At 44.9% G+C, this 25972-nt stretch overlaps 1 protein-coding gene and 1 pseudogene across 3 annotated transcripts in view; one reads left to right on the top strand and one right to left on the bottom strand.

Moving 5' to 3' along the window:
- The window catches only part of TBX4 (T-box transcription factor 4), a 32171-nt gene extending 30480 nt beyond the window's left edge, over positions 1-1691 (bottom strand). For 2 of the 3 annotated variants that reach the window (XM_041726096.1, XM_041726098.1), the window contains exon 1: positions 850-937. The gene's annotated coding sequence lies outside the window, so the exon portion shown is untranslated. Of the gene's footprint in view, positions 1-849; positions 938-1579 lie in introns of those variants that run through there. The other variant, XM_041726097.1, reaches the window with a different exon arrangement.
- An 8446-nt stretch (positions 1692-10137) lies between these two features.
- Positions 10138-10704, top strand: LOC121473972 (annotated as a pseudogene).
- Positions 10705-25972: the final 15268 nt, after the last annotated feature.

Raw genomic sequence — 25972 nt, 5'->3', positions numbered from 1 at the left:
ATTCATTTTAACAATTCACTATTGTATCAATAATAAATTATATGATAGTATTCCATCAATACTACTAATATTAGTATTTCCCTTAATAGTATTTTTAACTGTTCACCTTTTTCCTATAGTTTCGTCTTTGTTACTATTTCCTATACTATTACTATTTATTTTAATACAACGGTTCTTATCAAATTATTCCTGTATTTGGAGTTACTTTGTCTATAATCCTTTTAAATTTGGGATTACAATTTTCACTTTGTTCTGAAAGGGACTACTATTCTTGTTTTATAGTGTGAGTAGTGTTAGTTTTGCCGCTTAGCCCTGTTTCTTTGGCAATTGCTCATATTCTGATAATTCTCGATCATCGATAATTATTTATATATGATGCTCCTTGCTTTAATTTTGACGAGCCTGCTGCATCCAAGGCCCTGAAGTCCAGCATTCCGACCACACACTTCTACAACGATATCGCCCGGGCCCTCTTCTTGGCCTTTCTTATTCTGCAAACACCAGTTTCAAGACCACCGTTCCGCTCGTCTCTCGGCTGAACCTTGTTCCTTTGGCGCTGGCGCTGTCGTTTCTTTGCCCTTGGGTCGCTAGACCCAATTCATCCCGTTACTCGGAGGAGAGGAGGGCTCGCGCCCCAAATCGCTGGGAGTCGGGCCGAGGCGGCAGCCTGATCTGCAGCGCATCGCGCCACCCTCCTGCAGCCTTGCCGGTCCCAGAGGTTCTTCCCCCGGTCGCGTTACTCGCCTCTTTTTAGTTCATCCTCCTCTGCCCGCAGCCTCACGCTGGGCTCAGGGTGGTCCCCGCCCCGCACGCCAGGCTCACCCCAGCCCCGCAGGAACCCACACTCACCCTAACTGCGCTGCTGCATGCGGAGGCGCCTGCGGCCCGAGGTCCACTGCAGGCTCGGGTCCGAGGGGCACGGGACGGTGGGGGCACCGGCTCGGGGCCACTGGGTCAGTGTCCCGCTACCCGCCGCGCCCTCGGGGCCGGACACATCCCGGCTCTGGAGCGGGCCCTTGATCTCCGACGCTGCACTTTGGGGCCTCAGCTCCCTCCTCCCCCTCCCTCCCTCCGGGGCCGCCACCCCCCTGCGCTGACGTCGCCGCCGTCAATCAGTCTGCGCCCGCCGCCCCCCGGGGAGGGGGGCTCCAGGGTCCCCTGGCTCCGCGGCCCCAGGACCCCGAGCCCCCGAGAGGGCCTCGCGATCCCCCACCGCGCGCCTAGGTGCCCTCCCTGCGGCCCTTGGGCCCCGCCGGCCCGGCCGGGGCCGGGAGCCCCGCATGGTTTAGATTAGAGGGGCGGGAAGGGACCGAGAGAGCGGCCGGGCAGGGCGGCACGGCTTGCCCCAGGCTCGACAACCGAGACGGCACGGCGCTCCCCGAGCTGCGGTGCGCGCGGCGGGGCCTGGTCGGGCCGGGGCCCCACTTGCAGTCCTTGCAGACAGCCGCCCTCCGCGGAGCCCGCGCACACCCCCGCCCGGGACCCGCTCCCAGCCGTGCACGCGGCGGCTCGGTAAGCCCACGGCCCCGCACCCGCCCGACCATGCCCCTCACACATTCTCACACCTCCGCGCTCCGACCTGCGCGCTCCTGCTCCCGGGCTCCGGGCTCCGGGCTCCGGGCGCGACGGCCAGGGCGCGGCGCCTCGGCCCTCCGGCCCCTGCGCGTCCCGGGCCTGGCGGGCAGCGGGCGCCGACCCGGCCTGGCGCGCCTCGCAGTCGGCCGCGGAGGTCACGGGCCAGGCGGCCGGGCCTGGAGCGGCGGCGGCGGGGAAGTCCCGGGCCGGCCTCTGAATCCGAGCCGAGGCCCCCGGCTTCAAGGTGCCAGGGCTTGGCAGAGTCTCTGGGCGAAACTGCGGCGACGGCCAAGACTCCGCCGGCAGCCTCAAGATCCCAGAGAGCTGAGGAGGAAGTCCAGTGCCTGCTCCAGTCTAGGAAGCTCAGACCACTGCGCAGGGAGCTAGCCGGCCTCTGTGCCTCAGAAAGTGAGGCCCCCGCACTGCCTAGACCTCCCTGCCCAGCCTCTGACTCTCCACTCCCTCTGTCTCCACTTACCTCTCTTTCTCTATGTCTGTACCTCGCCACAGGACCCTTCGGCTGCACAGGCAGACAGATCCATGTGGACCTTAGCCCACGTCCAAGCCTCACAGCCTGTCACATGCCCAGAATACTGAGGCAAGGCTAGGTCTGCCTGCCCATCCCACAGGCCCCAGAGCCCCCTGTCAATAGGATTCCCAGATCAGTCCCTTGGTCCTCAGCCTGGGCTGCATCCCTCCCGCCGCTGGTGTCTTCAACAGTTCCAACCAGCCCCTGTTCCTTTCCACACTTTTACCTCTAAATCAGGTTGAAGGGAACAGGACCGGGAAATTCCTTCCCTGGATGGATCTGTCCCCTTTCTAATACTGGGAATGGAAAGCCAGCATCTGTGCCTCCCCCACTACCCCTGCATTCAAAGGTAGAAGCAAAACACCAACTCTGGAAAGCCAACTGCTGCTCTCAGGAGCCTGGAACCCATCCCCACAATGGGCCCACTGCTCAAGAATCAGATTCTGTTACCCCGTCTTCCCCTCACAATTTGTCTCATGGAGTCTCAAACCAGGAAGGGGGAGTAAGGTCTAAGGGATAGAGAAGCTTAATCCTCCTCCAATCCTGCCTTCTCCTGGAGTGGAGAAAGGAAAGGCCCTGGTGTTTCAGAGACGCCTGGGGAGTCATGTTTCCCGTGTTAGGGAGAACTGGATGACACGTCTCAGCTTCTGCTCCCAAGCCCCCTCCCATGCCCTCTCCAACAGCCTGTAGGGAAATCCCTTGCAAATAAATAGTGTACAGACTAACCAACCAACTACTGTGTGGGATGGTGAACAGGGAGGGCAGTGAATCATCAGGTACCATGAGAAGACTACACTTAGGCCAGACTCTGGAAAGAATTTGTTGACAATCATTGGAGGAAGTTCATAATGAAACCACCTAGAGTTGCTCTTTAAAGAAACTAGAGTGGAGACTTTCTATAAGTGCAAGGCTTTCTGGAGACTCACGGGAGATACTCCAAATCAGTATCAACTAGGAGAAATGAGATACAGGAAGGACAGGCAAGGGTTTGGCTATGAAAAGGAAGGGGCAAACCAGCCAGCAACTAAGAGAGAAAAGGAAGTTAGATATACGCATTCTCCATTAGTAAGATGGAATTCTTTGTTTCCTTGATTCTCACACACACATTTTTTTTTCACATTTTGACATCTCTGAAATTGGGATGCATCTTAGAATCAATGGTAGTTTAATTCATTGCAATGTTGTAGTTTAATTCATGTTGTTTCTTCTTAGTGGTACTTAAAATAATAAAAAAAAAAAAGTGTAGTACTTGTTAATAAATGGCTTGTGGAGAAAAGAAAAAGACCGGTGGTGGTTTGTTGTTGGTGTTGTTGTTTTTCCCAAAATGGATTTGAGGAGTTCAAAGTACAAAAACTCTTCTCAACTAGCTAAGCAAATAGTTGACCATCTATCACACAAGCTTGGGTTGGCTTGGGGGAAGCCCTCTGGTTTGGTATCAGGCTTACCTTGGTTTTAAAATCTGGCTCTAAATCCTGGCTCGTTTAGCAGCTGTGTGATCTTGGGCAAGTCCCTTAACACTTAAATAAAATGGAGATAATCAGGGCAGGCCGGGTGGCTCAGCAGTTTAGTGTCACCTTCGGCCCAGGGCCTGATTCTGGAGACCCGGGATCCTATGTGGGGCTCCCTGCATGGAGCCTGCTCCTCCCTCTGCTTGTGTCTCTGCCTCTCTCTCTCTCTCTGTGTCTCTCATGAATAAGTAAATAAAATCTTTTTTAAAAAATGGAAATAATCACACCAACCTAGTAGCTTATTGTGAGGTTTGGCAAAGTTAATACATGTAAATTCACAGCATGTGTTAGGTAGTTAATATGTTCCACGTATTCCTAAAATTTGTTTTATTCTACCTCTGTTCTAAAAAGGCTTGAGATGATTTATAACCAAAATAAGTTAATAAAAACACAAGTAAGATTTTTTATTTATTTGTTTTTTTTTAAGATTTTATTTATTTGAGAGAGAGAGAGAGAGCACAGAGGGAGAGTCAGTGGGAGAAGCAGACTCCCCACTGAGCAGAGAGCCCTGAGGATATGGGGCTCAATCTCAAGACCCTGAGATCATGACCTGAGCCAAACATAGCCACTTAACCGATCCCCACCCAGGCACCACCACCGCCCCCCCCGCCCTAACTTTTAAAGTAGTTTCTCCTGTCAATTTTTATTTGTATGTCTGTACAGTGTCTAAGTATTTACAAAGTGGTTTCACAGCTACTATCTCATCTGATGCTGTATTATATCCATTATATCTCCATTTTATGGATTCATTCATCCAAAGTAATATTTATCAAGTGCTTACTATGTGCCAGACACATAAAAAGGAAAGGCTGACTAATTGGGTAGTTTATTAGTTCTATTAGTCAACTGATTGACTAACCAGTTACTAACCACAAATTCACTAATGAATGACCTGCAAACTTACTAATTAATCACCCAAATAATCAACCCCAAAGGAGCAGGGGCTACAGGATAAACTGGAGAATTCCAGTTGGTGCAAATGAAGTGGCTTGCTCAGAGGTGAGGGGAGGTTTTGTTGAAGATGACTACTTGAGCTGGCACCATAGTGTGGTGAAAAGCAAATTACAGATTTTTTTAAAACCTAGGTTTTTGGAGTATTTCATAAATACCAATGTCCAGACCCACCCCAGACAAACTGAGTTAGAATCTCTAACGACAGGATCAAAGTTGAAAATCACTGCTGTAGGCAAATCATGGAAATGTCTCCCTTGCTTCCCTAGTCTCCCTTGTAGGTAGGAGTGGTCATGTGACCCAATGTTGACCAACAAACCTAAGCCAAAGACTGGCAGGAAGGTCAGGAGGGAATATTTTGGTTTATTGATAAAGGAGAAGACAATCTTCTTTCCTTCTATGGATGAGATATCTGGAATTCTCACCCTCTAGAGACTCTGATGCAAGGACAAAGGCCAATATATCAGAACAAAAGGATATCAGAACAAAAAGAAAGAGCCTGATGGCATCAATGAGGAGGTAAACAAGTGCCAGACTGCTTCTTGTAATGTGAGAAAAATAAACCTATTTCTTGACATCATTGTTAGTATAGGTCTCTGTTACTTATAGCCAAATACACTCCAGAGATGTGTAAAGGTCCCAACTCCATAATGAAAGCTACATATCTGAATGTCTGTGTGTATCCTTGTGCATTTGCACGTATCTTTGGCATCAAATTCAGGACGCCAAATCCCTCCCCCCACACCCCTTTCCCAGCCATGTTACTTTGTGTGTGTTGCTACCTAAGCCCTGGGGTCCTTATTAAGTCCCCCTAAGGGAGAGGATGGGCGAGGCAGCAAGAAATTCACTTGTCTCCTGTGGCTTTATTGTCACCCAGTAGCTCCAAATCTTGGTTCTAGGTTTTCTGGCCACATCCCCTTAGGATTAACCAAACTCAGGATAACTGGGGTGGGAGCAGGGGCTTGAGCTCATTCTGGAAATTGGAGGATTGAGCAACGGGAATGGGTAGTAGGTGGCAGCTGCTGCAGGTGCTTCCCCTTGTACCCCAGGTGCAATTCTGCTCACCTGACCTCTCACCCTGGCCTCCCAGGCATTCCCCCACAAAGAGAAATAGGAAACTTCCAGTGAGAAGAAACTGAAGACTAGGCTGCTTTGAGCCCCCGCAGGCCCGGGGATGGAGGCAGTGATTTACCAGGTGAGTACTTCCTAGAACTCTCAGCTGAGACACTACAGAGATAAGGAATGAATGATCAAATCTGGGTTCTGCAGTCAGGGCTAGCAATCCAGGCCTTTTGTTCCAGAGTCCTTATCCATAGGTGGACTGTCTGCAGGTCAGACTTTCCATCACTCTACCTGCTCCTGCCCTGCTGCACTTCTTTCCATTTCCTCCAATAGGACTTCTCTGAAATACTCATTTTACTATCTGTCAGAGGAGGGTATATCAACTAGGGTTGGCTGGGTAAAAATATGCCTAAGTCAAAGAATGTATTTCACTATCCAACACCCCATCTTTTCTTTCCTTCTCTTTCTCTCCTCTATTCTTCCTAAGCACAAACTGTCCAAAACTGGGTCCTCAGAGGTTTTTTTGAATGAGGAGCTGGAACAAACCAGGACTCTCTAAGAATGAAAGAGTATGTGAGCTATCAGAAAGTCCTTGGAATTTTAAGTTAAAAAAACCTAAATTCAGGTCCTCGGTAGGCTGTTTACAGAGGGACCTAGAATGTGATCCATTTAAAGCCTGTTTCCTCATCTGTAAAATGAATTTAATAATAACAGCCATCTCAAAGGATACTAGAAAGGATGAAGTGATATCACATAGATAAAAGTACTTGGAGGGCTCATAATAGCTAACATTTTTGATTTTTAAGATTTTATATATTTATTTGTCAGAAAGAGAGCACAAGACACAGGGAGGCAGGCTCCCCACTGAGCAAGGGGCAGATGTAGGACTCGATCCCAGGACCCCAGAATCATGATCCCAGCTGAAGGCAGACATTCAACTGACTGACCCACCCAGGCATCCCAATAGCTAATGTTTATTGAGCACCTACAATGTGCCTGGCAGGATTCTAAGAGTTTTTTATGTGCTTACCCTTATTTCAACCTTGCCAAATTATCAGGTGAGTACTATAATGATCCTCATTTCATAGATGAAGAAATTGGGTAACACACCTAAAGTCATACAACCAGGAAACAAAGTCAGGATTTGAACCCAGTTAGTCTGGAACTCCAGTGTCCATGCTTTTAAATATACCGCTCTATGATCATTTAAACTAACTAAGCCCATTTCATGTGTTAAACAAGGATAATAGTACCTCCCCTACAGTATTGCTGTAAGAGTGAAAATACTGCCTGACACATAATAACACTATTATCATTATTGTAAACAGGACTTGCCCAAGGTCTCATGGTTAGAAAAGACTCATGGGACCTCTAAGATTCCAGAACCCAAGATCTTTACCATTATTGTTCATTTTCTAAAAATTAAAATACTTACCTAAAGACCAAAGACTTAGTCGTTTCTCTTCAGACTCCCAAAAGAAAGACATAGTACAGGGGAATCTGGGTGGCTTAACTGGTTAAGTGTCCAACCATTGATCTCAGCTAAGGTCTTGATCTCGGGGTCATGAGTTCAAGCCCCACAATGGGGTCTACGCTGGGAGTGGAGCCTACTTAAAAAAAAAAAAATAGGACATAGTACATCCTTCATGGTCCCAGGAACACCATGCTCTGTCTCCCCACTGACCCTCACCAAGCTGGCCACTGGAAGAGTCAGGAGAACTCATGGAAGTGGGCTGCTCATTCACCAGGACACACTGGAGGTAGAATGGAGAGCACTGTATACAGACTCTACCACAAGCTTTTCTTATGCAAAGATGGTGTTGATGGCCCCTTTTAGCTGCTAACACCACTGTTGGCCAAAAAAGACAATGTTCACTAAACCAGGCACAAGTGGGAATAAGGATAAATGTGCATTCTTCTGGAATAAAATCCTCTGTGACAGGCCTTTTTCCTTGCCTCCAAGATCCATAAGCTCCCTTCATCTATCTAATGTCTGGGAAGTGCCTCCTAACATCTAGCTTCAACCCCTCTTGCTGCATGGTCCATTCTATGTCTCTAAAGAATCAGAGGCATTCTGGGGCTCTGTTAACTGGTCAGACCTTCACAGTCTGAGTTGCCATCCCCTCATTTCAGCCACCAAAGCTGGGTGGATGGAGCTGTCCAAGGAGCTCTGAGCCTAAGAGCTATGCCACACTGGCACTGAACAGGCACAGACCCCAGTCTGAGTTCCTGGTTGACAGGGCCCAAACCTGTGGCTCCCGCAGAATTCAGCCGACCCCAGAAGGGGAGGGGAGGGAGGGTCCCTAGGGTCAACCCCCATGTCCCTGCATTTTCTAAAGTTCCTCCTTTGAACACGTCCCTTTATTTATTGGGCCTCATTTAACCTCAGCCTTGTCCTCCTGAGATCATTTATCTGGTAACTGTCATTCAGCCTGCTATGGCATTGACGTCATAAGCCTATTGATTTCCTCCAAGCTAGTTGGGGGGTTTTCTCGACATCTTCTGTAGGGGCTGATTCCCAGTTCTGATCATTACGGAGGAGGAGGAGGCCTCAGACTGCTATGCATTTGCCTAGAGGACCATCCCGGCGTTCCTCGTTCCCAACCGGGCCCTTCCCAGGCTGGGAGACACGCATCTGTGCGGCAGCCTCGGTTGCTGAAGTGTGAGGTGAAGCCGCTCACTGCCCACCGCCACCTCCGGGAGCTCCCTGAGTGGCTACTGAGGCCGTCCTTCAGTGCAAGAGGCCTGGGCTTCACCAATCGCAGCTTTGCTTGGCCCGGAACCCCGCCCCTCTCCGCCATCTTGGATCCGGAGGGGTGAGGGGGCCCCAGTCAGCTCTGGGGAAGTGGGTGAGGGTGGGGTGAGGCCGCCGCTCCAGCCCACGTGGCCGCGACCTGCGCCTTCCCGCCACCTGCGGCCGGGGCCTGGCCCCTGTCGAGCTGCAGCTGCAGCTCCCAGACACCACCCCAGCCCGTCGCCAGGGGATTAGTGTCCGTCTGTGGGTTGGGACAACCTCAGTGGGGGTTGTCCCAGGCCCAGACGATGGCTCCCCTTCACCCTTCCCCAGGACTCCTTCCCCAGAGTCCAGCTTGGGCAGAGGGGATTGTGTTGGGGGGTCTGACAGCCTGGGGTGCTGATCTCTCCCAGAGCTGAGGTGTGGGGTGACGGGAGTCCCCCTCCCCGCCAAGCCTGAGCCACATGTGCTGGGAAGTTCATTTCCCCTTGTTTTGCAGAACGGGCTCAGGGATTGACCCCGGGAGTGACCCCAGTGTCAGGAGGCATTAATGATCTCCATACGGGCAATAAACAGGCAGACCGGCTGGCTTGGTGTGGAGGTGCCCTGGAATGGGGCCGCCTTATTAGCCTCACATTCGCTCATGGGTAGAGGCTTAATTAGCAGGGGCTCCCTCATCCGTCTCCCCTCCCCCAAACATCCTTGAGCTCAATGGGAACATGGTTGGAGACACTGGAGTTCTCTGGCTGGTTCCTTTGCTCCTCATGGGCCTCCTCAAGAGGCAGACTCTTAGGCCGTCGGCTCGGCCATTTGTCTACCTCTAACAGGACTTCGAACTTAGTCCTCCTGATAAAGCCTCTCTTGTTTTTAAAAGCCCCCAGAGGTCAAGACCATGCATTCTGAGTCAGCTCACTTTTTTGTCTACAAGAACCTAGGAACAAGAAGGCCTTACTCTTCTTTAACTTAAATCTCTCCTATTTGAATTTGAGCCCAATTTTCCCAAAGGGAAATTTCTCAAGGGAATAAATAGGTGGTTACCAGCTTGTATGTGGGTGCGGGTAGGAAGGGGGGTGATCCTCAGCAACTGCCTAAACTATTAAAATCACCCTCTGATGTATCCCATCTCTTCTTCCAAATTCATTTCCATCAGATTGGTTCCCTATTATAGGTGTGTGACTTAACCTTTTTGGGCTTCACTTTTCTTATCTGTCTAGTTCATTTAAGATTCACCGAACACTACATGGTAGGCACAGTGCTAAGGGCTAGAGAAGTGAAGCAGAGGAAAACCCAGGCCCTACTTGAGGGGAGCTCCCAAACTAGTGTGGGAGACAGACAGACTTGTAAACACAAGCAGTAATAAAATGTGCTCAGGGCTGTAATCTAAGTCCATATTGGGTATGATGAGAGTATGAAAGAGGGAGGTACCAACTTATCCTGCCTCGTTGAGGAAGGTTCCATGAGCAGATACATCTGAACCCATCTTTTAAAGATGAATATGTATGTGATCCTGAGGGAGAATGTGACAAAGATATTTCAGGAAAAGGGAAGAACCTGGAGGAAGGCACAGAGGACATGTTTGAGGAGCAGTAGGGCTGCAGTGGTAGAAAATGAAGCTTTGTGGGAAGGTAGAGTTTGGGAAGGGGCTTCTAAACTGTGTTAACAACTTTATCTAGACAGCCATTGCAGTACATTGAGTTCCACAGAAATAGCACCAGGGCACTTGAGAGCCAGACAGGCACTGACTGGGTACCTCTGAGCCTTAATGAGGAAAAATAAACATGGGCAAAGGAGATCCTAAGAAGGATCCTGAGAGGCAGAACTTCATCATGTGCATTCCTTCTGCTAACTTGCTGGCTGGGGCACAAGATGAAGTGCGAAGATGCTTCAGCCAACTTCTCAAAGTTTTCTAAGTAGTGCTCGGAGAAGGGGAAGACATGTCTTCTGAAGAGAAAGGAAAATTTGAGGACATGGCAAAGACTGACAAGGCTCATTATGAAAGAGACATGAAAACCTGTATCTGTAGCTTCTAATGAAGAAATAATAGAAAAGTTCAAGGATCCCATTGTATCCAAGAGGACTCTTTGGCCTTCACCTTGTTTTATTCTGAGTAACGTCCAAAAATCAAAGGAGAACGTCTGGGTCTGTCCATTGATGATGTTGCAAAGGACCTGGAAGAGACTTGAAATAACACCGCTGCAGATGACAGGCAGCCTCGTGAGAAAAAAGCTGCTAAGTGGAAGGAAAAATAGGAGAAGGATATTGCTGTATACCAAGCTGCAGGGAAGTTGATGCAGCAGAAACAGGAGATGTCTAGGGCTGAACAAAGCAAGAAAAAAAGAAGGTGAGGAAGATGATGATCATGGTGGAAAAGTTGGTTCTTGCGAAGTTTTTTTTTTTTCTTCTCCAGAAAGCATTTAACTCCCCTGAACCCAATTCACTCCTTTTAATGTAAAAAAAAAAAAAAAAGGAATGTAAGGCTGTGTGAGATTTGTTTTTAAATTGTACAGTGTCTTTTTTTTAAATAATTGACACACTACCAAATGTGTCTTTCACTAACCCTATCACATTGTATCATTGTATTTTTAATAGCTACTAACCTTTGTAGGTGCAGTATGGACATGGAAATTTAAAGCAGGTTCTTGGTGGACAGCCCAAATCAGATGTATGGGGATGATAATTTTGTCATCTTCCATTGATTCTCACACAGCTTACATGAAATAATTGTTTTCCTGTTCACTCTGTAATTGCAAAAAAAAAAAAAAAGTTGCAGCTGTTTTGTTGACATTCTTTTTTTTTTTTTTAAGATTTTATTTATTTATTTATTTATTTATTTATTTGGGAGAGAAAGAACATAAGCCAAGGTTGGGGCAGAGGGGGAAGGAGAAGTAGATTCTCCACTAAGCCAGAAGCCCGACACGGGACTTCATCCTGGGACCCCAGGATCACGACCTGAACCTAAGGCAGATGCTTAACCAACTGAGTCACCCAGGTGCCCCTGTTTTATTGACATTCTGAATGCTTATAAGTAAATACAAAATTTTAAAACATATTGTCCTTTTCATAGGTCTGAAATTTTTCTTGAGGGGAAGCTATAGTCTTTTGCTTTTGTCTATTTTGGATCACATGAATTATTTAAGGTATTTATCTTTTCATTTAGTTAGCTGATACGTAGCTTTTGTCTATACACCTGCATATAATGAGGGCAATACAAGTTGAATTGAGACAGAAAGAAACAAACAAAAAAACACCCCTATCTAAGGGCAATTGGAAGCCAAAAGGGTTTTTAGGAGGGAAGAGGGCTGGATTGATCAGGCTAGGGTGGGAAGATTTGAGGTGAAGAGTGGCAGCAGGGAAACAGCTTTTGGAGGCAGTGAGATTAATAGAGTATTTAGGAGAAGTGGAGTAGGAAAGAGGCAGGGCAGAAGCTAAGGCTGTTTCTGGGCAGGAATATGATATACATTTGTCATTTTCACTCCCCGGGTCACTCAGCTTTTTTTACATTCAGAAAAGTTGATAGTTTTAGGGGAAAGAATCATTCCCATTGAGAATTTTGATGTGACTGTCAGTGAAGGGGCTCTGTCCATCCATGTTAGATGCTCTCTTCCCAGAATTCTAATCTTGAACGTAATGGCAGAAAGAAGGAAGAAATGTGAGTTTAATCTTTCTCTTTGGGCCTCAGCTTCCTTATCTGTATGTTTCGTTTAACATTCAAGAAACACTGCGTGGTCCATAACATTTTTTTAAAGATTTTATTTATTCATTTGACAGAGAGAGCACAAGCAGGGGAGTGGCAGAAAGAAGGAGAGGCAGAAGCGGCCTCCCCACTGAGCAGAGAGCCTGATGCAGGGCTCCATCCCGGATGCTGGGATCATGACCTGAGCCAAAGACAGATGCTCAATCAGCTGAGCCACTCAGGGACCCCAGGTAACATTCTTATACTACATTCTTCCATCTTCATGCTCTGAAGGAGTTATTCACCTGCACCCATTGCTTGGCTCCCCAGAACTGCTCAGCCTCTGTCACTTGTAAGCCTGGATCTTCAGCCTTTCCTTCAAGCTGGTGAGTGGATCTGTCCTTCCAGTAAATTCCCTCTCTGCTTAAGCCAGCCAGAGGTTTGTTCCAGTCATGACAAGACTGAAGTTGGAAATACAAGAGCTGAAGATTTGGAACACATTGAGGCATGGTGGTGGTGGTGGTGGTGGTGGTTATACTGGTAGTTGATGAGGCCACTAAGGGAGAATTCATAGAAAGAGAAAAGAAGACCAAGAAGAGAGTCTGGAGGATGTGGAAAAGAAGAAAGGAAACCGACATGCAACCTAAAAAGGGTCAGTTAGAGTTGGCCAAGACAGAGTGCAATCCTGGCAAAAAAGAGGACTTTTTCAGAGCAAGGGAGCTGTCGGCAGTGTAAAATACTGGCAAGGGTGTCAAGTAGGGGATGTAAATGATTAGGGGAGGGAGGCAATTAGAGGTCACTGAGGACCTTAGGAAGAGCAGATCAAGTGCAGGGGAAAGGAGTCTACCGGCTTCCCAGCCTGTAGGAGGATCAAATGAGTTGGCTTTAGTAAATGGGGAGGGGCCACCAAATAAGAGAGACAGACACTCTAGTTTCCCTGGGCTTCTGGAAAGAGCAGTAGTGCTAGCCTTCTCTATCATCCTTCCCTCTTTTGCATGGTTACTAAAATTTGCCAGCAAGCCCCTACATACCACTGGAGCCCTCATCCACCCAGGAGGCCTGTCCTGGGGGGTGGGGAGGGGTGGGGGGGTGTCTGTCTCAGATTCACTTAGCAGCCCAGGGGCCCAGCTGAGAGGCTGAAGACAGCCCTGCCTGTTGTCCTGGATTCTACTTCTGCTGCTTTAGAGTCAAATATCTCCTTGTAGAGAATTTGGCAATCACAGCCAGATGTGAAGGAAACAAAAGAGATAACCACTGTCAGCATTTTGCCAGATTACCTTCTTTTTTCTTTACTTAAAAAATATATATTTTTTTAAATTATGAAACAAAATAGATCTAGAAAAGTGAGTCATTGGCTTTTCAGATGAAGGTTGTTTTCATGAACCATTGAACACTGTTTTTGTATATTTAAGCACTGGTCCGCAATTTTTATAATTTTTCAGGATTTTCTTTTTTTCCCCTAATTAATATTTAGCCCATTACTTATGCTCTTGACAACCTATACAAGCAAAGAGTTGGAATAGCAGAAATGTTATTTAATTAAATTATGGCCACTTCACTTACCATATTGTGATGTATGGTATGATTGAAATTTTACAAACAATTAATTATATCTGCAGGGACCCACAGCCAGCTGTGATTGGTAGTTGTCTCAGACAAGGTAAGATTATGGATGTTCTTCATCATTTTCTGTGGCTTATTTCTTTATTTGGTTTGTATATAAATTTTTCTATAATGAGTATGTATTTCTGTTTTAATAAGAAAAATAGAAATAAGAACAATAATAATAATTAACAGCTGACTGTAAAAACTTACCATATGCCAGTAAGCTAAATGCTCGATGTAAGTTCTCTTGCTGAAAGCAACGACATAACATAAACACTATTATCCCACTTTTCTGTAATATTTATTCATTTATTTATTTATTTGAGAGAACACATATATGCTCATGAGCCAGGGGAGGGTCAGAGAGAGAGGGAGAGAGAGAATTTGAAGCAGACTCCCCGCTGAGCTGAAACCAAGAGATGGGCCCTCAACTGACCAAGCCACCCAGGTGCCCCTCTATTATCCGCTTTTAAAAATAAACTTTATAGGGATCCCTGGGTGGCGCAGTGGTTTGGCGCCTGTCTTTGGCCCAGGGCGCGATCCTGGAGACCCGGGATCGAATCCCACGTCGGGCTCCCGGTGCATGGAGCCTGCTTCTCCCTCTGCCTGTGTCTCTGCCTCTCTCTCTCTGTGACTATCATAAAAAATAAATAAATAAATAAATAAAAAATAAAAAAAATAAAAATAAACTTTATAGAGGTGCCTGGGTGATTCAGTTGTTTAAGCATCAGCCTTTGGCTCAGGTCATAATCCCAGGGTCCTTGGATCAAGCCCCACATCTGGCTTCCTGCTCAGAGTCTGCTTCTCCCTCTTCTCCCTGCTTATGCTCTTTGTTGCTATCTTTGTCTCTCTCTCAAATAAATAAATAAAATCTTTTAAAAAAATAAAATAAACTTTTTATTTTAGAATAGATTTGAAGGAAAGCTGCAAAGATAGTAATATAATTCCCATATTGCTCACACTAGTTTCCCCTATTGTTAACATCTTGCATTAATATGGTGTCATTGTCACAACAAATTGATTAATATTGGTACATTATTATTAAGTAAGGTCTATACCTACTTTATTCAGATTTCCTTAGGTTTAACCTAATATCCTTTGTCTGCTCCAGAATCTCATATAGGATATCACATTCCATGTAGTCTCCTTAGGCCATTCTTGGCTAAAACCCTTTCTCCAATTCTCCTTGTTTTTGATGACTGTGACAGTTTTAAGGAGCGCCAATCAGATATTTTGTAGGAAGCCCCTTAACTGGGGTTTTATGTATTCAGTCATGTCTATCAGTACAACCTCATGGATATTTTAATTTTATACTTTGAGTTAAAATCCAATTCTGTGTTATTTATTTTGTCACCCAAAATGTTCCTGTTCTGGCCACTTGGAGCTCTTTCTCTGTCTGGTTTCTGTTTGCCTTTGACATACCATCATTATTATCCCCCTCTTATAGATGAAAAGACTGAAGTCAAGAGAAGATGAATAAAAGCCCCAGGAATATACTGATGGTCAGTAGGAGTCTCTTTCTGACATCCAGGCAGAAAGTATGACCACTATACTTCACTGCCTTTTGAAGTGATTTTGCAACCTTGAGATATCATTGAGGATTTCTATCTTCTCAAAGTGTTTTAAATCTACTTTTATTTTTTATTTATTTACTTTATAAATAACTTTTTAAAATATTTATTTATTTGTTTGTTTGTTTGTTTATTTATTTATTTTAGAGAGAGAGTGTATGAGTGCACAGGCACAAATGGGGGAAGGGTAAGGAGAATCTCAAGCAGACTCCCCGCTGAGCACAGAGCCTGACCTGGGGCTTGATCTCATGACCCTGAGATTGTGACCTGAGGGTGACGGGCACTGAGGTGGGCACTTGACGGGATGAGCATTGGGTGTTGTTCTATATGTTGGCAAATTGAACACCAATAAAAAATAAATTTATATAAAAAAAGAAAGAAAGAAGAAAGAAAGAAAGAAAGAAAGAAAGAAAGATTGTGACCTGAGCTGAAACCAAGAATCAGATACTTAACCAACTAAGCCACTCAGGTACCAATAAATCTAGTTTTAAATTTCTAATTTTTTAAAAAAATATATTTATTTTTTTATTCATGAGAGATACAGAGAGAGAGGCAGAGACACAGGCAGAGGGAGAAGCAGACTCCGTGCAGGGAGCCTGATGTGGGACTCGATCCTGGTACTCTGGGATCACACCCTGAGCCAAAGGCAGATACTCAACTGCTGTACCACCCAGGCATCCCTGACAGATTCTCATTGGTCAGAGGTAGATAGGTAGGTGGGTTACCCTTCATATGTCCTTTTAGTTTAAAGTCCTATAATTGGCTAGGGATGGTGTTTCTCACCTATGCCTGAAATGGAGATCCAGTCAAGCACTTTCTCTAAATTTACCTGATGTGAAGATTTACCTGGGACATTTATTAAGAATAAATATTCCCAGGCCTTTTCAACAATTCTGAGAAAGTCAGGGATGGAGTCCAGACATTTTTAACACTTGTAATAAGCATCTCAGGCAAGAAAGTGGGATGCAAATTCTTATTCTTTGCTCTTGGCTCATCCTTTTCATCCTAGCTCGTCTCTCTTTGAGAACTTGGCAAGCTGTGTTTTAGTCTTGGGCCTCCTGAGGGCACAACCTGCCTTATGGACTTACCAGTGGTAACCAGGTGCCCACACTGGGCTGGTGTTCAGTCCTTATCTGCTGTCCTAATAAGTTCTCAAATAGACTTCTCCACATGCAAATGCATGTCCTATTTTTATTAGAGGATGTAGTACTTAGGGTCCATGGCTTCACAGAATTTTCTTTTTATTTTTCTAAGGTTTATTTATTTATTTGAGAGAGAGAGAGAGAGAGAGAGAGAGAGATTGACTGCAAATGAGGGGAGGGGCAGAAGGAGAGGGAGAGAATCCTCCAGCAGACTCTGTGTTGAGTGCAAAGCATGATGTGGGGCTCAATTCCAGGACTCCAAGATCATGACCCCAACTGAAATCAAGAGAAGTCTGCTTAATTGACTGAGGCACCCAGACACCCCTAGAGTTTTCTTTTTAATCAACTTTACTGAGATATAATTTGCATACAATAAACTGAACCCATTTAAACTATAAATTTGAAGAGTTCTGACAAACATAACCATGCAACCAATGTAACCATGACCATGATCAAGATGCAGAATATTTCCATTTCTGTAAGAGTTCCCTCAAAAGTTCCCTCTTATCCCTTTGGAGCCAATCTCTCCTTCAGCCCAGCCCCAGGTAACTTCTGCTCTTCCTGTCAAAATAGATTAATTTGCATTCTCTAAAATTACATGTAAATGGAATAAATTGTATATTCTTTTGTGTCTGGCTTCTTTTCATTCAGCATTATAACCTTGAGATTTGTCTATACCAGTAGGTAGATCAGTCCTTTTTACTGCTGAATGGTATTCCATTAAATGGAACAATTTGCTTATTCAGTCACCTTTTGATGGGCATTTGTATTGTTTCCAGATTTGTCTATTGTAAATAAAGCCTCTCTAGACATTTGTGTACAACTCTGTGTATGGACATGTTTTTACTTCTCATGGAATTTTCTAGGACTAGGGTAGAGGTGGCCAGGAGTGGCGACATCAGTAAAACCCCTCCCTCATGCCTTAAGTCAATAAACATTTATTTGGACAATGATGTGCCAAGCCTGCACTGCAGACCAAGCAGACAAAGAAGGCTCTCATGACCCTTTGGTGTGGTCAGCATTTTGGCAGAAGTGCTTCTGCAGAGTAAGCCAGCCCAGCCAGGGAGACCAAGAGCGCCTTGAAAATCTTCAGACCCACGTTCCGAGAAGGCTTCATTTGGAATGCAGGTGTGTAAGGGAAAGTTTTTAATGCTTATAGGGAAAGATTTTTTAGCTAAATTATCTCTTTTTTTTTTTTCTCACTTAACACCAAGGTAGATTTCCCTGAGAGGTCGGAGTTCCTTCTAGGAGGAGAGAGAAATGTGAACAGACCGTTCTAGACCCTTCCAAATGTACCCAAACGTGAGCCTGGGCAGGGCCTCTGAACAATCAGAAAGAAAGATGTATTTGTTTCCCAGGGCTGCCATGACAACTCATCATAGACTTGTGGCTTAAACTATAGTCATTTTTCTTCTCACACTTCTGCAGACCAGAGTTGGGAATCAAGTTGCCAGTAGACCCACACTCTCTCTGAAAATTCTAAAGGAGAATCTTTCCTTTCTCATTCCAGAGTGGCTCCAGTTCTTTGGCTTGTGGCAGCGTAAGTCTAATCTTCATATGGCCTTCTTGCCTGTGTTTCTCTCTGTGTCCTTTCTCTTGTAAGGACACCAGTCATTAGATTTAGGGCCTACTCTAAACCCAGGAAGATGTCACCTTGAGATCCTTAACTGAGCCTATCCAAATAAGATCAGATTCACAGGTACAAGGGGATGGGACTTAATATATCTTTGGGAGACATTATTGAACCTACCATAGAAGGCGAAATATCAGTAGTTAAAAAAAAAAAAAAAACTTTAGCCTAAAAACTAATAGTAATACAAGTCAATATTATTAAGAGTTTCCTATGTGTCAGGATCTGTCCTAAACACTAGCCATAAAATATCCCACTTAATCCTCTCAGCAATTCTGAGGCAGGTAAGATCATTAGCTTCAATCTGACAAAGGAGGAAATCATGCATGGTACCAGGAGCTTCATTAACATATCCATGGTTACAACAAATAAGCAGTCCGACCCCAGAACCATTGCATCATTTTAGCAGGTATTGAGAAGAAGCACATCCCAGAGCATGCTCTGCCCCTGTGGTTTTTGGAGATTTTGAACATCTTTTAGGGCCTGGGAGAGTTGGGGGGTGGTGGTGTAAGCCATGGGAGGGGCCTCCCAGGCCTACGCCTGTAGACTGGGGAGGAGGGAGAGATGGTATGTCAATCTACTGCCTGGCTGGCTCTGTCCACCAGTCCTTTTCAACCCTTGAGCCTGGGGACCACCATGAGGCAGAAGGACCAGGCAGGAACCAATACAGAATCTTGGGAATAGAAGCTGAGGTGACATCTTACTTTTGAAACATGCATCTCAAGCGTAAGGCAGGAAGCCCAGCATCTGATGTGTGACAGGAATGAGGATGTTCAGGGTGAGGCTGGCTTGCAGCTGGGAGCTCCTTTGGGAGTCCCATCCATCTGGTGTAGAGGTTTGCCCTGCCTGGGAGCCAGGCTAGACTGGGCAGCTGTCTTCTTGACCTGGTATCTATGAATGGACTTTGTAAAGTAAGATACTGACAGCATCACAAGTAACCAGCCAAGGAGCAGAAGAGAAACAGTGAATGGAGGGGTCCTCCCCCTTCAACTAGGGTTCCCTCTACCCACTTGAAGGATTTGTACTTTTCTCTTCATTCTTCCTTAGTGAATCAACCTACTTTCTTCAGGTAACCAATTTTGAAACCTACCCACTGTGCCTGGGTGGCTCAGTGGTTTAAGTGTCTGCCTTCAGCTCAGGTCATGATCCCAGGGTCCTGGGATCAAGCCCCACATCAGGCTCCCTGCTCAGTGGACTCTGCTTCTCCCTTTCCCTCTGCTGTTTCCCCTCTCTCTCTATCTATCTCACCTGCTTTCTCTCAATTAATAAACAAATCTTAAAAAAAAAAAAAAAGAAACCTACCCACTACCCATATGAACCCAAGAAAAGCTGAGACCAGTAACTGACCAACCCCAACTCTAGTGTGCAGATGGATGATACAGCAATGGCCTGTGAACAGTTCAGAAAAGCAGCCAGCACAAATTCAGTACTAGGGATATTAATAGGAGCCAATGTTTATTGATCACTCATGTGCTAGGCACCAAGCTGAGTTGTTTTTATGCACTCCCTCTTTAATTCATAGCTACCCCCATGAGGTGGGATTATTACCTTGATTTCAAAGAAATTGACACTCAAGTTAAAGTCTACCTGAGTCAAAAGCATTTGCTCTTGTCCCCATACATTAGTGGTTCTCAAAATGTGGTCCCTCCACCAGTAGCCTTAGTATTACTGGGAACTTCCTAGAAATGCAGGTGCTGAGGCCCCACTCAGACCTCCTGAATCTGAACTCTTTGGGCAGAGCCTAGCAGTCATCCTCCAGGTGATCCTCATGCACACACAAGTTGGAATACTATTGCCCTGCATTATCCCATTTCTTTGAAGATCCAGGCAGGCCAAAATAATCTCATTTTCTTTTGTAATAGGATGTCCAGACTGGCAGATGAAAAAGATACCCTGTCTCTAGAGTTCAGCAAACCCTTTGATCTACTTATTAAGAAATCTTAAGGAAAATGTGGAGGAGATTGATTGGGAAGGAGGCAGAACACAGCATGATGATGAGTTACCCTACAGGCAGATAGGATGAGTGACAGTTAGACAGTCATACCCTTAGAGTGTGAGTTGACAGGTCAGTACAAATGTGGTAGGAAGTCTCTACTGAGGAGCAACCCAAAGTGCTGCCCAGTTTGGGCTTCAATAAATAGTGTAGAAGATGGCATGGTATCAGTTCAGTAGATATCACATAGCTGGGGGAGATGGGAAGTACCTTGGATAACAAAATGAAGACCCAACATGATTTTGACCAACCAGAAACAGAAATTAAGTATAAAATCGAGCACATGATCACCATGTATGGTTGTGTAATCTGTTCCCTCCCTAGTGCATTTTACTTGGGTTGAGGGATTAAATGGGAGCTGAAATAAAGGCACTTTAGTCAATTTCACCTACAGGAGGAGGACCCATTTTGAAGTTGACATTAAAGGTATTTTATGAACTTGCAGCAGTGTTAACCCATTATTTTTTTTAACTGTGGTAAAATATATACAACATAAAAATTGCATTTTAATCATGTAAACAATTTTTAATTGTGGTAAAACATATGTGATGTAAAATTTATATTTTTGATAAATTTTCATTGTACAGTTCAGTGACATTAAGTACATTCACATTTTGTGCAACCATCAGCAATATCTATTTCCAAAACATTTTCATCATCCTAAACAGAAACTGCACCTAGGAAGCAACAATTCCTCATTTCCCTCTTCTCTCAGCCTCTGGTAACCTCTAGCCTACTTTCTCTCTCTCAGAATTTTCCTATTCTAGGGGATCCCTGGGTGGCTCAGTGGTTTAACGCCTGCCTTCAGCTTGGGGAGTGATCCTGGAGTCCCCGGATGGAGTTCTGTGTCGGGCTCCCTGCATGGAGCCTGCTTCTCCCTCTGCCTGTGTCTGTGTCTCTCATGAATAAATAGATAAATCTTTTTTTAAAAAGTGTGTGGGGGGGGAATCCCTGGGTGGCTCAGTGGTTTAGCACCTGCCTTCGGCCCAGGGCGTGATCCTGGAGACCCGGGATCGAGTCCCACATCAGGCTCCCTGCATGGAGCCTGCTTCTCCCTCTGCCTGTGTCTCTGCCTCTGTCTCTCTCTCTGTCTCTCATGAATAAATAAATAAAATCTTTAAAAAAATAAAAAGAATTTTCCTATTCTAGATATCCTATATGAGTGAAATAATACAGTATTTGTCTCTTGGTATTTAGCTTATTTCACTTAGCATAATGCCTTCAAGTTTTATCCACGTTGTAGCAGGCATCAGAATTTCATTTCTTTTTATGGCTGAATAATATTGTCTTGTACATACAGACCACAATTTACTTACACATTCATCTGTTGATGGACATTCAGGCTATACTTACCTTTCAACTCTTGTGAATAATGTTGTAATGAACATGGGTATACAAATGTCTGTTTGAGTCCCTCTTTTCAATTCTTAAAGGTACATACCCAAGAGTAGAATTCCTGGATCATAAGGTAATTCTTTTTTAGCTTTTTGAGGGACTGTCAAACTATTTTATACAGTGGCTGCACCATTTTAGATTCCCAACAGGATATGCAAGCATTCCAATTTCTCCTCATCCTTGCCAACACTTAGTTTTGTTTTCCTTTAATTCTAGCCATCCTAGTGGGTATGAAGTAGTATCTAATTATGAGTTTGATTGGCATTTCCCTAGTGATTAATAATGTTGAGTGCTTTTTTCCCATGGGCTTTTTATTATTTGTATATATTCTTTGGAGAACTATATATTCATGATTCTTTGCCCACTTTTTAATTGGTTGTTTATCTCTGTTGTTGAGTTATAGGAGTTCTGTATATGTTCTGAATATTAAGCCCTTCTCAGATATGTGATTTGCAAGATATTTCCCATTCTGTTGGTTCCTTTTTCACTCTCTTGATAGTGTCTTTTGATGCACAAAAGTATTTAACTTGGTGAAGTTCGATTATTTATTTTTTTCTTTTGTCACTTGTGCTTTGGTATCATATTGAACAAACCATTGCTAAATCTAAGGTCATGAAAATTTCATTTCCCCCCATGATTTCTTCTAAGAGTTTTATAGTTTTAGCTCTTTAATTTAGGTCTTTGATCTATTTTGAGTAATTTTTATATACACTATGATGTAAAAGTCTAACTTCATTATTTGCATGTTGATATCCAGTTTTTACAGCCCCATTGTCAAAAAGACTGTCCTTTTTCCCTATTGAATAGTTTCAACACTGCTGTGGAAAATCAATTGACAACAAACATGAAGGTTTATTTTATTTTTGGGCTCTCAATTCTACTCCAATTTTCTATATGTCTATCCTTTTTTTTTTTTAATTTTTTATTTATTTATGATAGTCACAGAGAGAGAGAGGCAGAGACACAGGCGGAGGGAGAAGCAGGCTCCATGCACCGGGAGCCTGATGTGGGATTCGATCCCGGGTCTCCAGGATCGCGCCCTGGGCCAAAGGCAGGCGCCAAACCGCTGCGCCACCCAGGGATCCCTATCCTTTTTTTTTTTTAAGACTTATTTATTTATTTATGTTAGACATAGAGAGAGAGAGAGAGAGAGAGAGAGAGGCAGAGACACAGGAGGAGGGAGAAGCAGGCTCCATGCCGGGAGCCCGACGTGGGACTTGATCCCAGGACTCCAGGATCGCGCCCTGGGCCAAAGGCAGGCGCTAAACCGCTGAGCCACCCAGGGATCCCCCTCTATACGTCTATCCTAATGTCAATACCACTGTTTCAATCACTGTAATTTTGTAGCATATTTTGGAATTGGGAAGCATGAGTCGTCTTCTTTTTTCAGATTGCTTTGGCTGTTTAGGGTTCCTTGAAATTCTATATAAATTTATTTTATTTCTTTATATAAATTTATTTAAAAATGGGTTTTTTCATTTCTGCAAAAAAAAAAAAAAAAAACAAACCACCATTGACCCATCACTTTTTTTTTCCTTTAGAGAGGGAGAGGAGGCAGGGGGAAGGGCCAAGGGAGCAGGGGGAGGGAGAGAATCTCAAGCAGGCTCCATGCCCAGCACAGAGTCTAATGTGGGGCTTGATCTCACAACCCTGAGATCATGACCTGAGCCAAAATCAAGAGTCACTTAACCAACTGAGCCACTCAGGGGCCCCTGACCCACCACTTCTGATTAAAAACAATATTAGTGTCACCTGTCCACAATGGGGAGGCGATGTGGCTAAACAGCAGACCCTATAGTACCCCAAATAACCAATTTAAGCCAACAGTGCTTCATGGCTACCAAAAACAGCTGATGTTGGGTTCTATTTAAACCAGTGCAGGAGGAGAGAAGCCCTGTGTTCTGTACTCTACCCACTGAGGCCCACATTTTTCTAGAGGGCTCTTGAGGCCATAGATGCTGTCCCCAGGGATAGAATAATTTGCTATTTTTTTAAAGATTATTTATTTATTTATTATTTATTTATTTATTTATTTATTTATTTGAGAGAGAGCATGAGCAGGAAGAAGGGCAGAAGGAGAGGTCACCAGACATGCACCTGATCCCAAGACCCTTAGATCATGACCTGAGCCAAAGGCAGACACTTAACCAACTGAGTCACCCAGGTATCCCTATTATTATTATTATTATTATTATTATTATTTTCTTACTAATGTTTTCATTAGCAGAGAGCACTTAAGGAAATTGGAGCGATGACTGGGTAGGTTAAAGGAAGGGGTGCATGACAACTTTCAAGTATTTGGATGGCTCTCCCTCTACCTTTCTGTCTACTCTTTCACTCATAATGCAAAAGATTTCCTACAGGCAGTCTGGGTGGCCCAGTGGTTTAGCACCGCCTTTGGCCCGGGGTATGATCCTGGAGACCCGGGATCAAATCCCACATCGAGTTCCCTGCATGGAGCCCGCTTCTCCCTCTGCCTGTGTCTCTGCCTCTCTGTCTCTCTCTGTGTCTCTCATGAATAAATAAATAAAATTTAAAAAAAAGAGATTTCCTACAGTTATATGAAGACAAATGATCAGGAGCCAGCCCAAACTGCTTGGTTTCTAACCATTGGCAATGTTTTTAACCATTACACCAGTTCAAATCTGGAATAAGCTGCCTGCCTTGGGAGGTGGTGAGTTCCCTGGCATGGGAAATGCCCAAACAGAGGCCAGGTGATGGATTATTGATTCAGTATGGCATTCAGTTAATGACCTGAGAGACTCTTTCAATCATGGAGCAGAGCTTGTAAAAAAAATTAATCTGAGTGTGGCCACTCCTTCTTTCCAAAGCATCCTCTCTAGGACAGCTGCTGCAATGGGTGCTGGGAACAACATGGCTGTCAACAAGAATCTACTTGTTCAGGTGATGTTTCAATATCACTTTAAAAGGGGCAGTGGCGCCTGGATGGGTCAGTCAGTTAAGCATGCTACGTTGGTTTCAGCTCAGGTCATGATCTCAAGGTTGTGAGATTGATCCCCGTGTCAGGCTCTATACTTAGTGTGGAGATTCTCTCTCCTTCTCCTTCTGCTCCCCGCTGCCAAATAAATAAATAAAAATAAAATCTTATTTATTTTTTTAAAAAAGATTTTATTTATTTATTCATGACAGACAGAGAGAGAGAGAGACAGAGAGAGGCAGAGACACAGGCAGAGGGAGAAGCGGGCTCCATGCAGCAAGCTTGACGTGGGACTGGATCCCGGGTCTCCAGGATGACCCCCTGGGCTGAAGGTGGCGCTAAACCGCTGAGCCACCCAGGCTGCCCGATAAAATCTTTTTTAAAAATAAAAAAGGGGCCAGGGTAAAGTTCTGGAAAGAGCAGACAAACATAGGTTTGAATCGCAGCTGAGTCTCTAGTATACACAGCCCTGGCAAGTTTCCTAATCTCCCCATGTCTCAGTTTCCTAATTTGTACAATAGGAAAATTATACCAGCGATAGCCAGCCATATACAACCTGTTTGCTCATTCCCAGTCCTGGTGGCACCACTGCCCATAGGTCTATCCTATCTTCTGGAGCATCTGACCTAGCCTGGCCAGTTAGAGTTGCCTTTCCTCTGTCCACTGAATAGATAGATATGTGACCTTCATAGGAGCCAGAGTCTCCCCACGTAGTTTGCTCTACACATGGAGAGCGGGCTGCTCTCTTCCCCTGGTACTGAGGGCTGTAAAGGCATCTGGGCTTGGGATCCCTTGGGCATCTTTCCAGCTGTGCAGGCAGAAGGTGTCTGAGCCAATACAGAAGGTAGTCAGTTTAAGAGCTGGAGCTAAGGGGCATGGCTGGCTCAGCTGGTAGAGCATATGGCTCTTGATCTCAGGGTCCTGAGTTCCAGCCTCATATTAGGCATGGAGCTTACTTAAAAAAAAAAAATTAAAAATGCTGGAGCTAATGAGGGGCTGGCTCAGTTGGAAGAGCATGTGTCTCTTGATCTTGGGGTTGTGAGTTCTAGTGCCACATTGGATGTTTTAAGATTACTTAAAAAAAATAAATAAACTGGCTCAGTTGGTTAAGCATCTGCCTTCAGCTCCGGTCAGGATCCCAGGGTCCTGGGATCGAGCCTCACATAGGGCTCCCTGCTCAGTAGGAAACCTGCTTGTTTCTCTCCCAATTCCCCTGCTTGTGCGCTTGCTCTCTCTCTCTCTCTCTCTCTCCCAAATGAATAAAAAAATCTTAAATAAATACATAAACTTAAAAAAAAAGAGCAGGAGCTAATGAGAGAAATCCTACACTAATCTGACTCCAGTCTAGATCCAGCTATGTGTGAAGTCCACTCCTGTTTTTATCAGTTCTGTGAGCAATAAATACCTTTTTTGGCTTAAGCTAATTTGAACTAGGCTTCAGTCAGTAGGAGCCAAAAACACCCTGACCAGTATATCTTTCTGCAGGGCAGTTGTGTGGATTAAAAGAAATCACATTGCAGAGTACCTGGCACCTAGCAGACATTGTGTGAGAGACTAACAAGCCTGCCTGCTTTTCTGGTGTAACCATACTGACAACAGAGGCAGATGGGCATGGATTGTTCATGCGGGTGTATGCAGGAAGTGAGCATGTGATCCCAGCTGGGCC

Source organism: Vulpes lagopus, chromosome 12 (assembly GCF_018345385.1).
Source record: "Vulpes lagopus strain Blue_001 chromosome 12, ASM1834538v1, whole genome shotgun sequence".
In the NCBI taxonomy this organism is placed as follows: domain Eukaryota; kingdom Metazoa; phylum Chordata; class Mammalia; order Carnivora; family Canidae; genus Vulpes; species Vulpes lagopus.
Note: the sequence above shows the minus strand (reverse complement) of the source record. Positions and strands in the feature narration are given on the sequence as shown.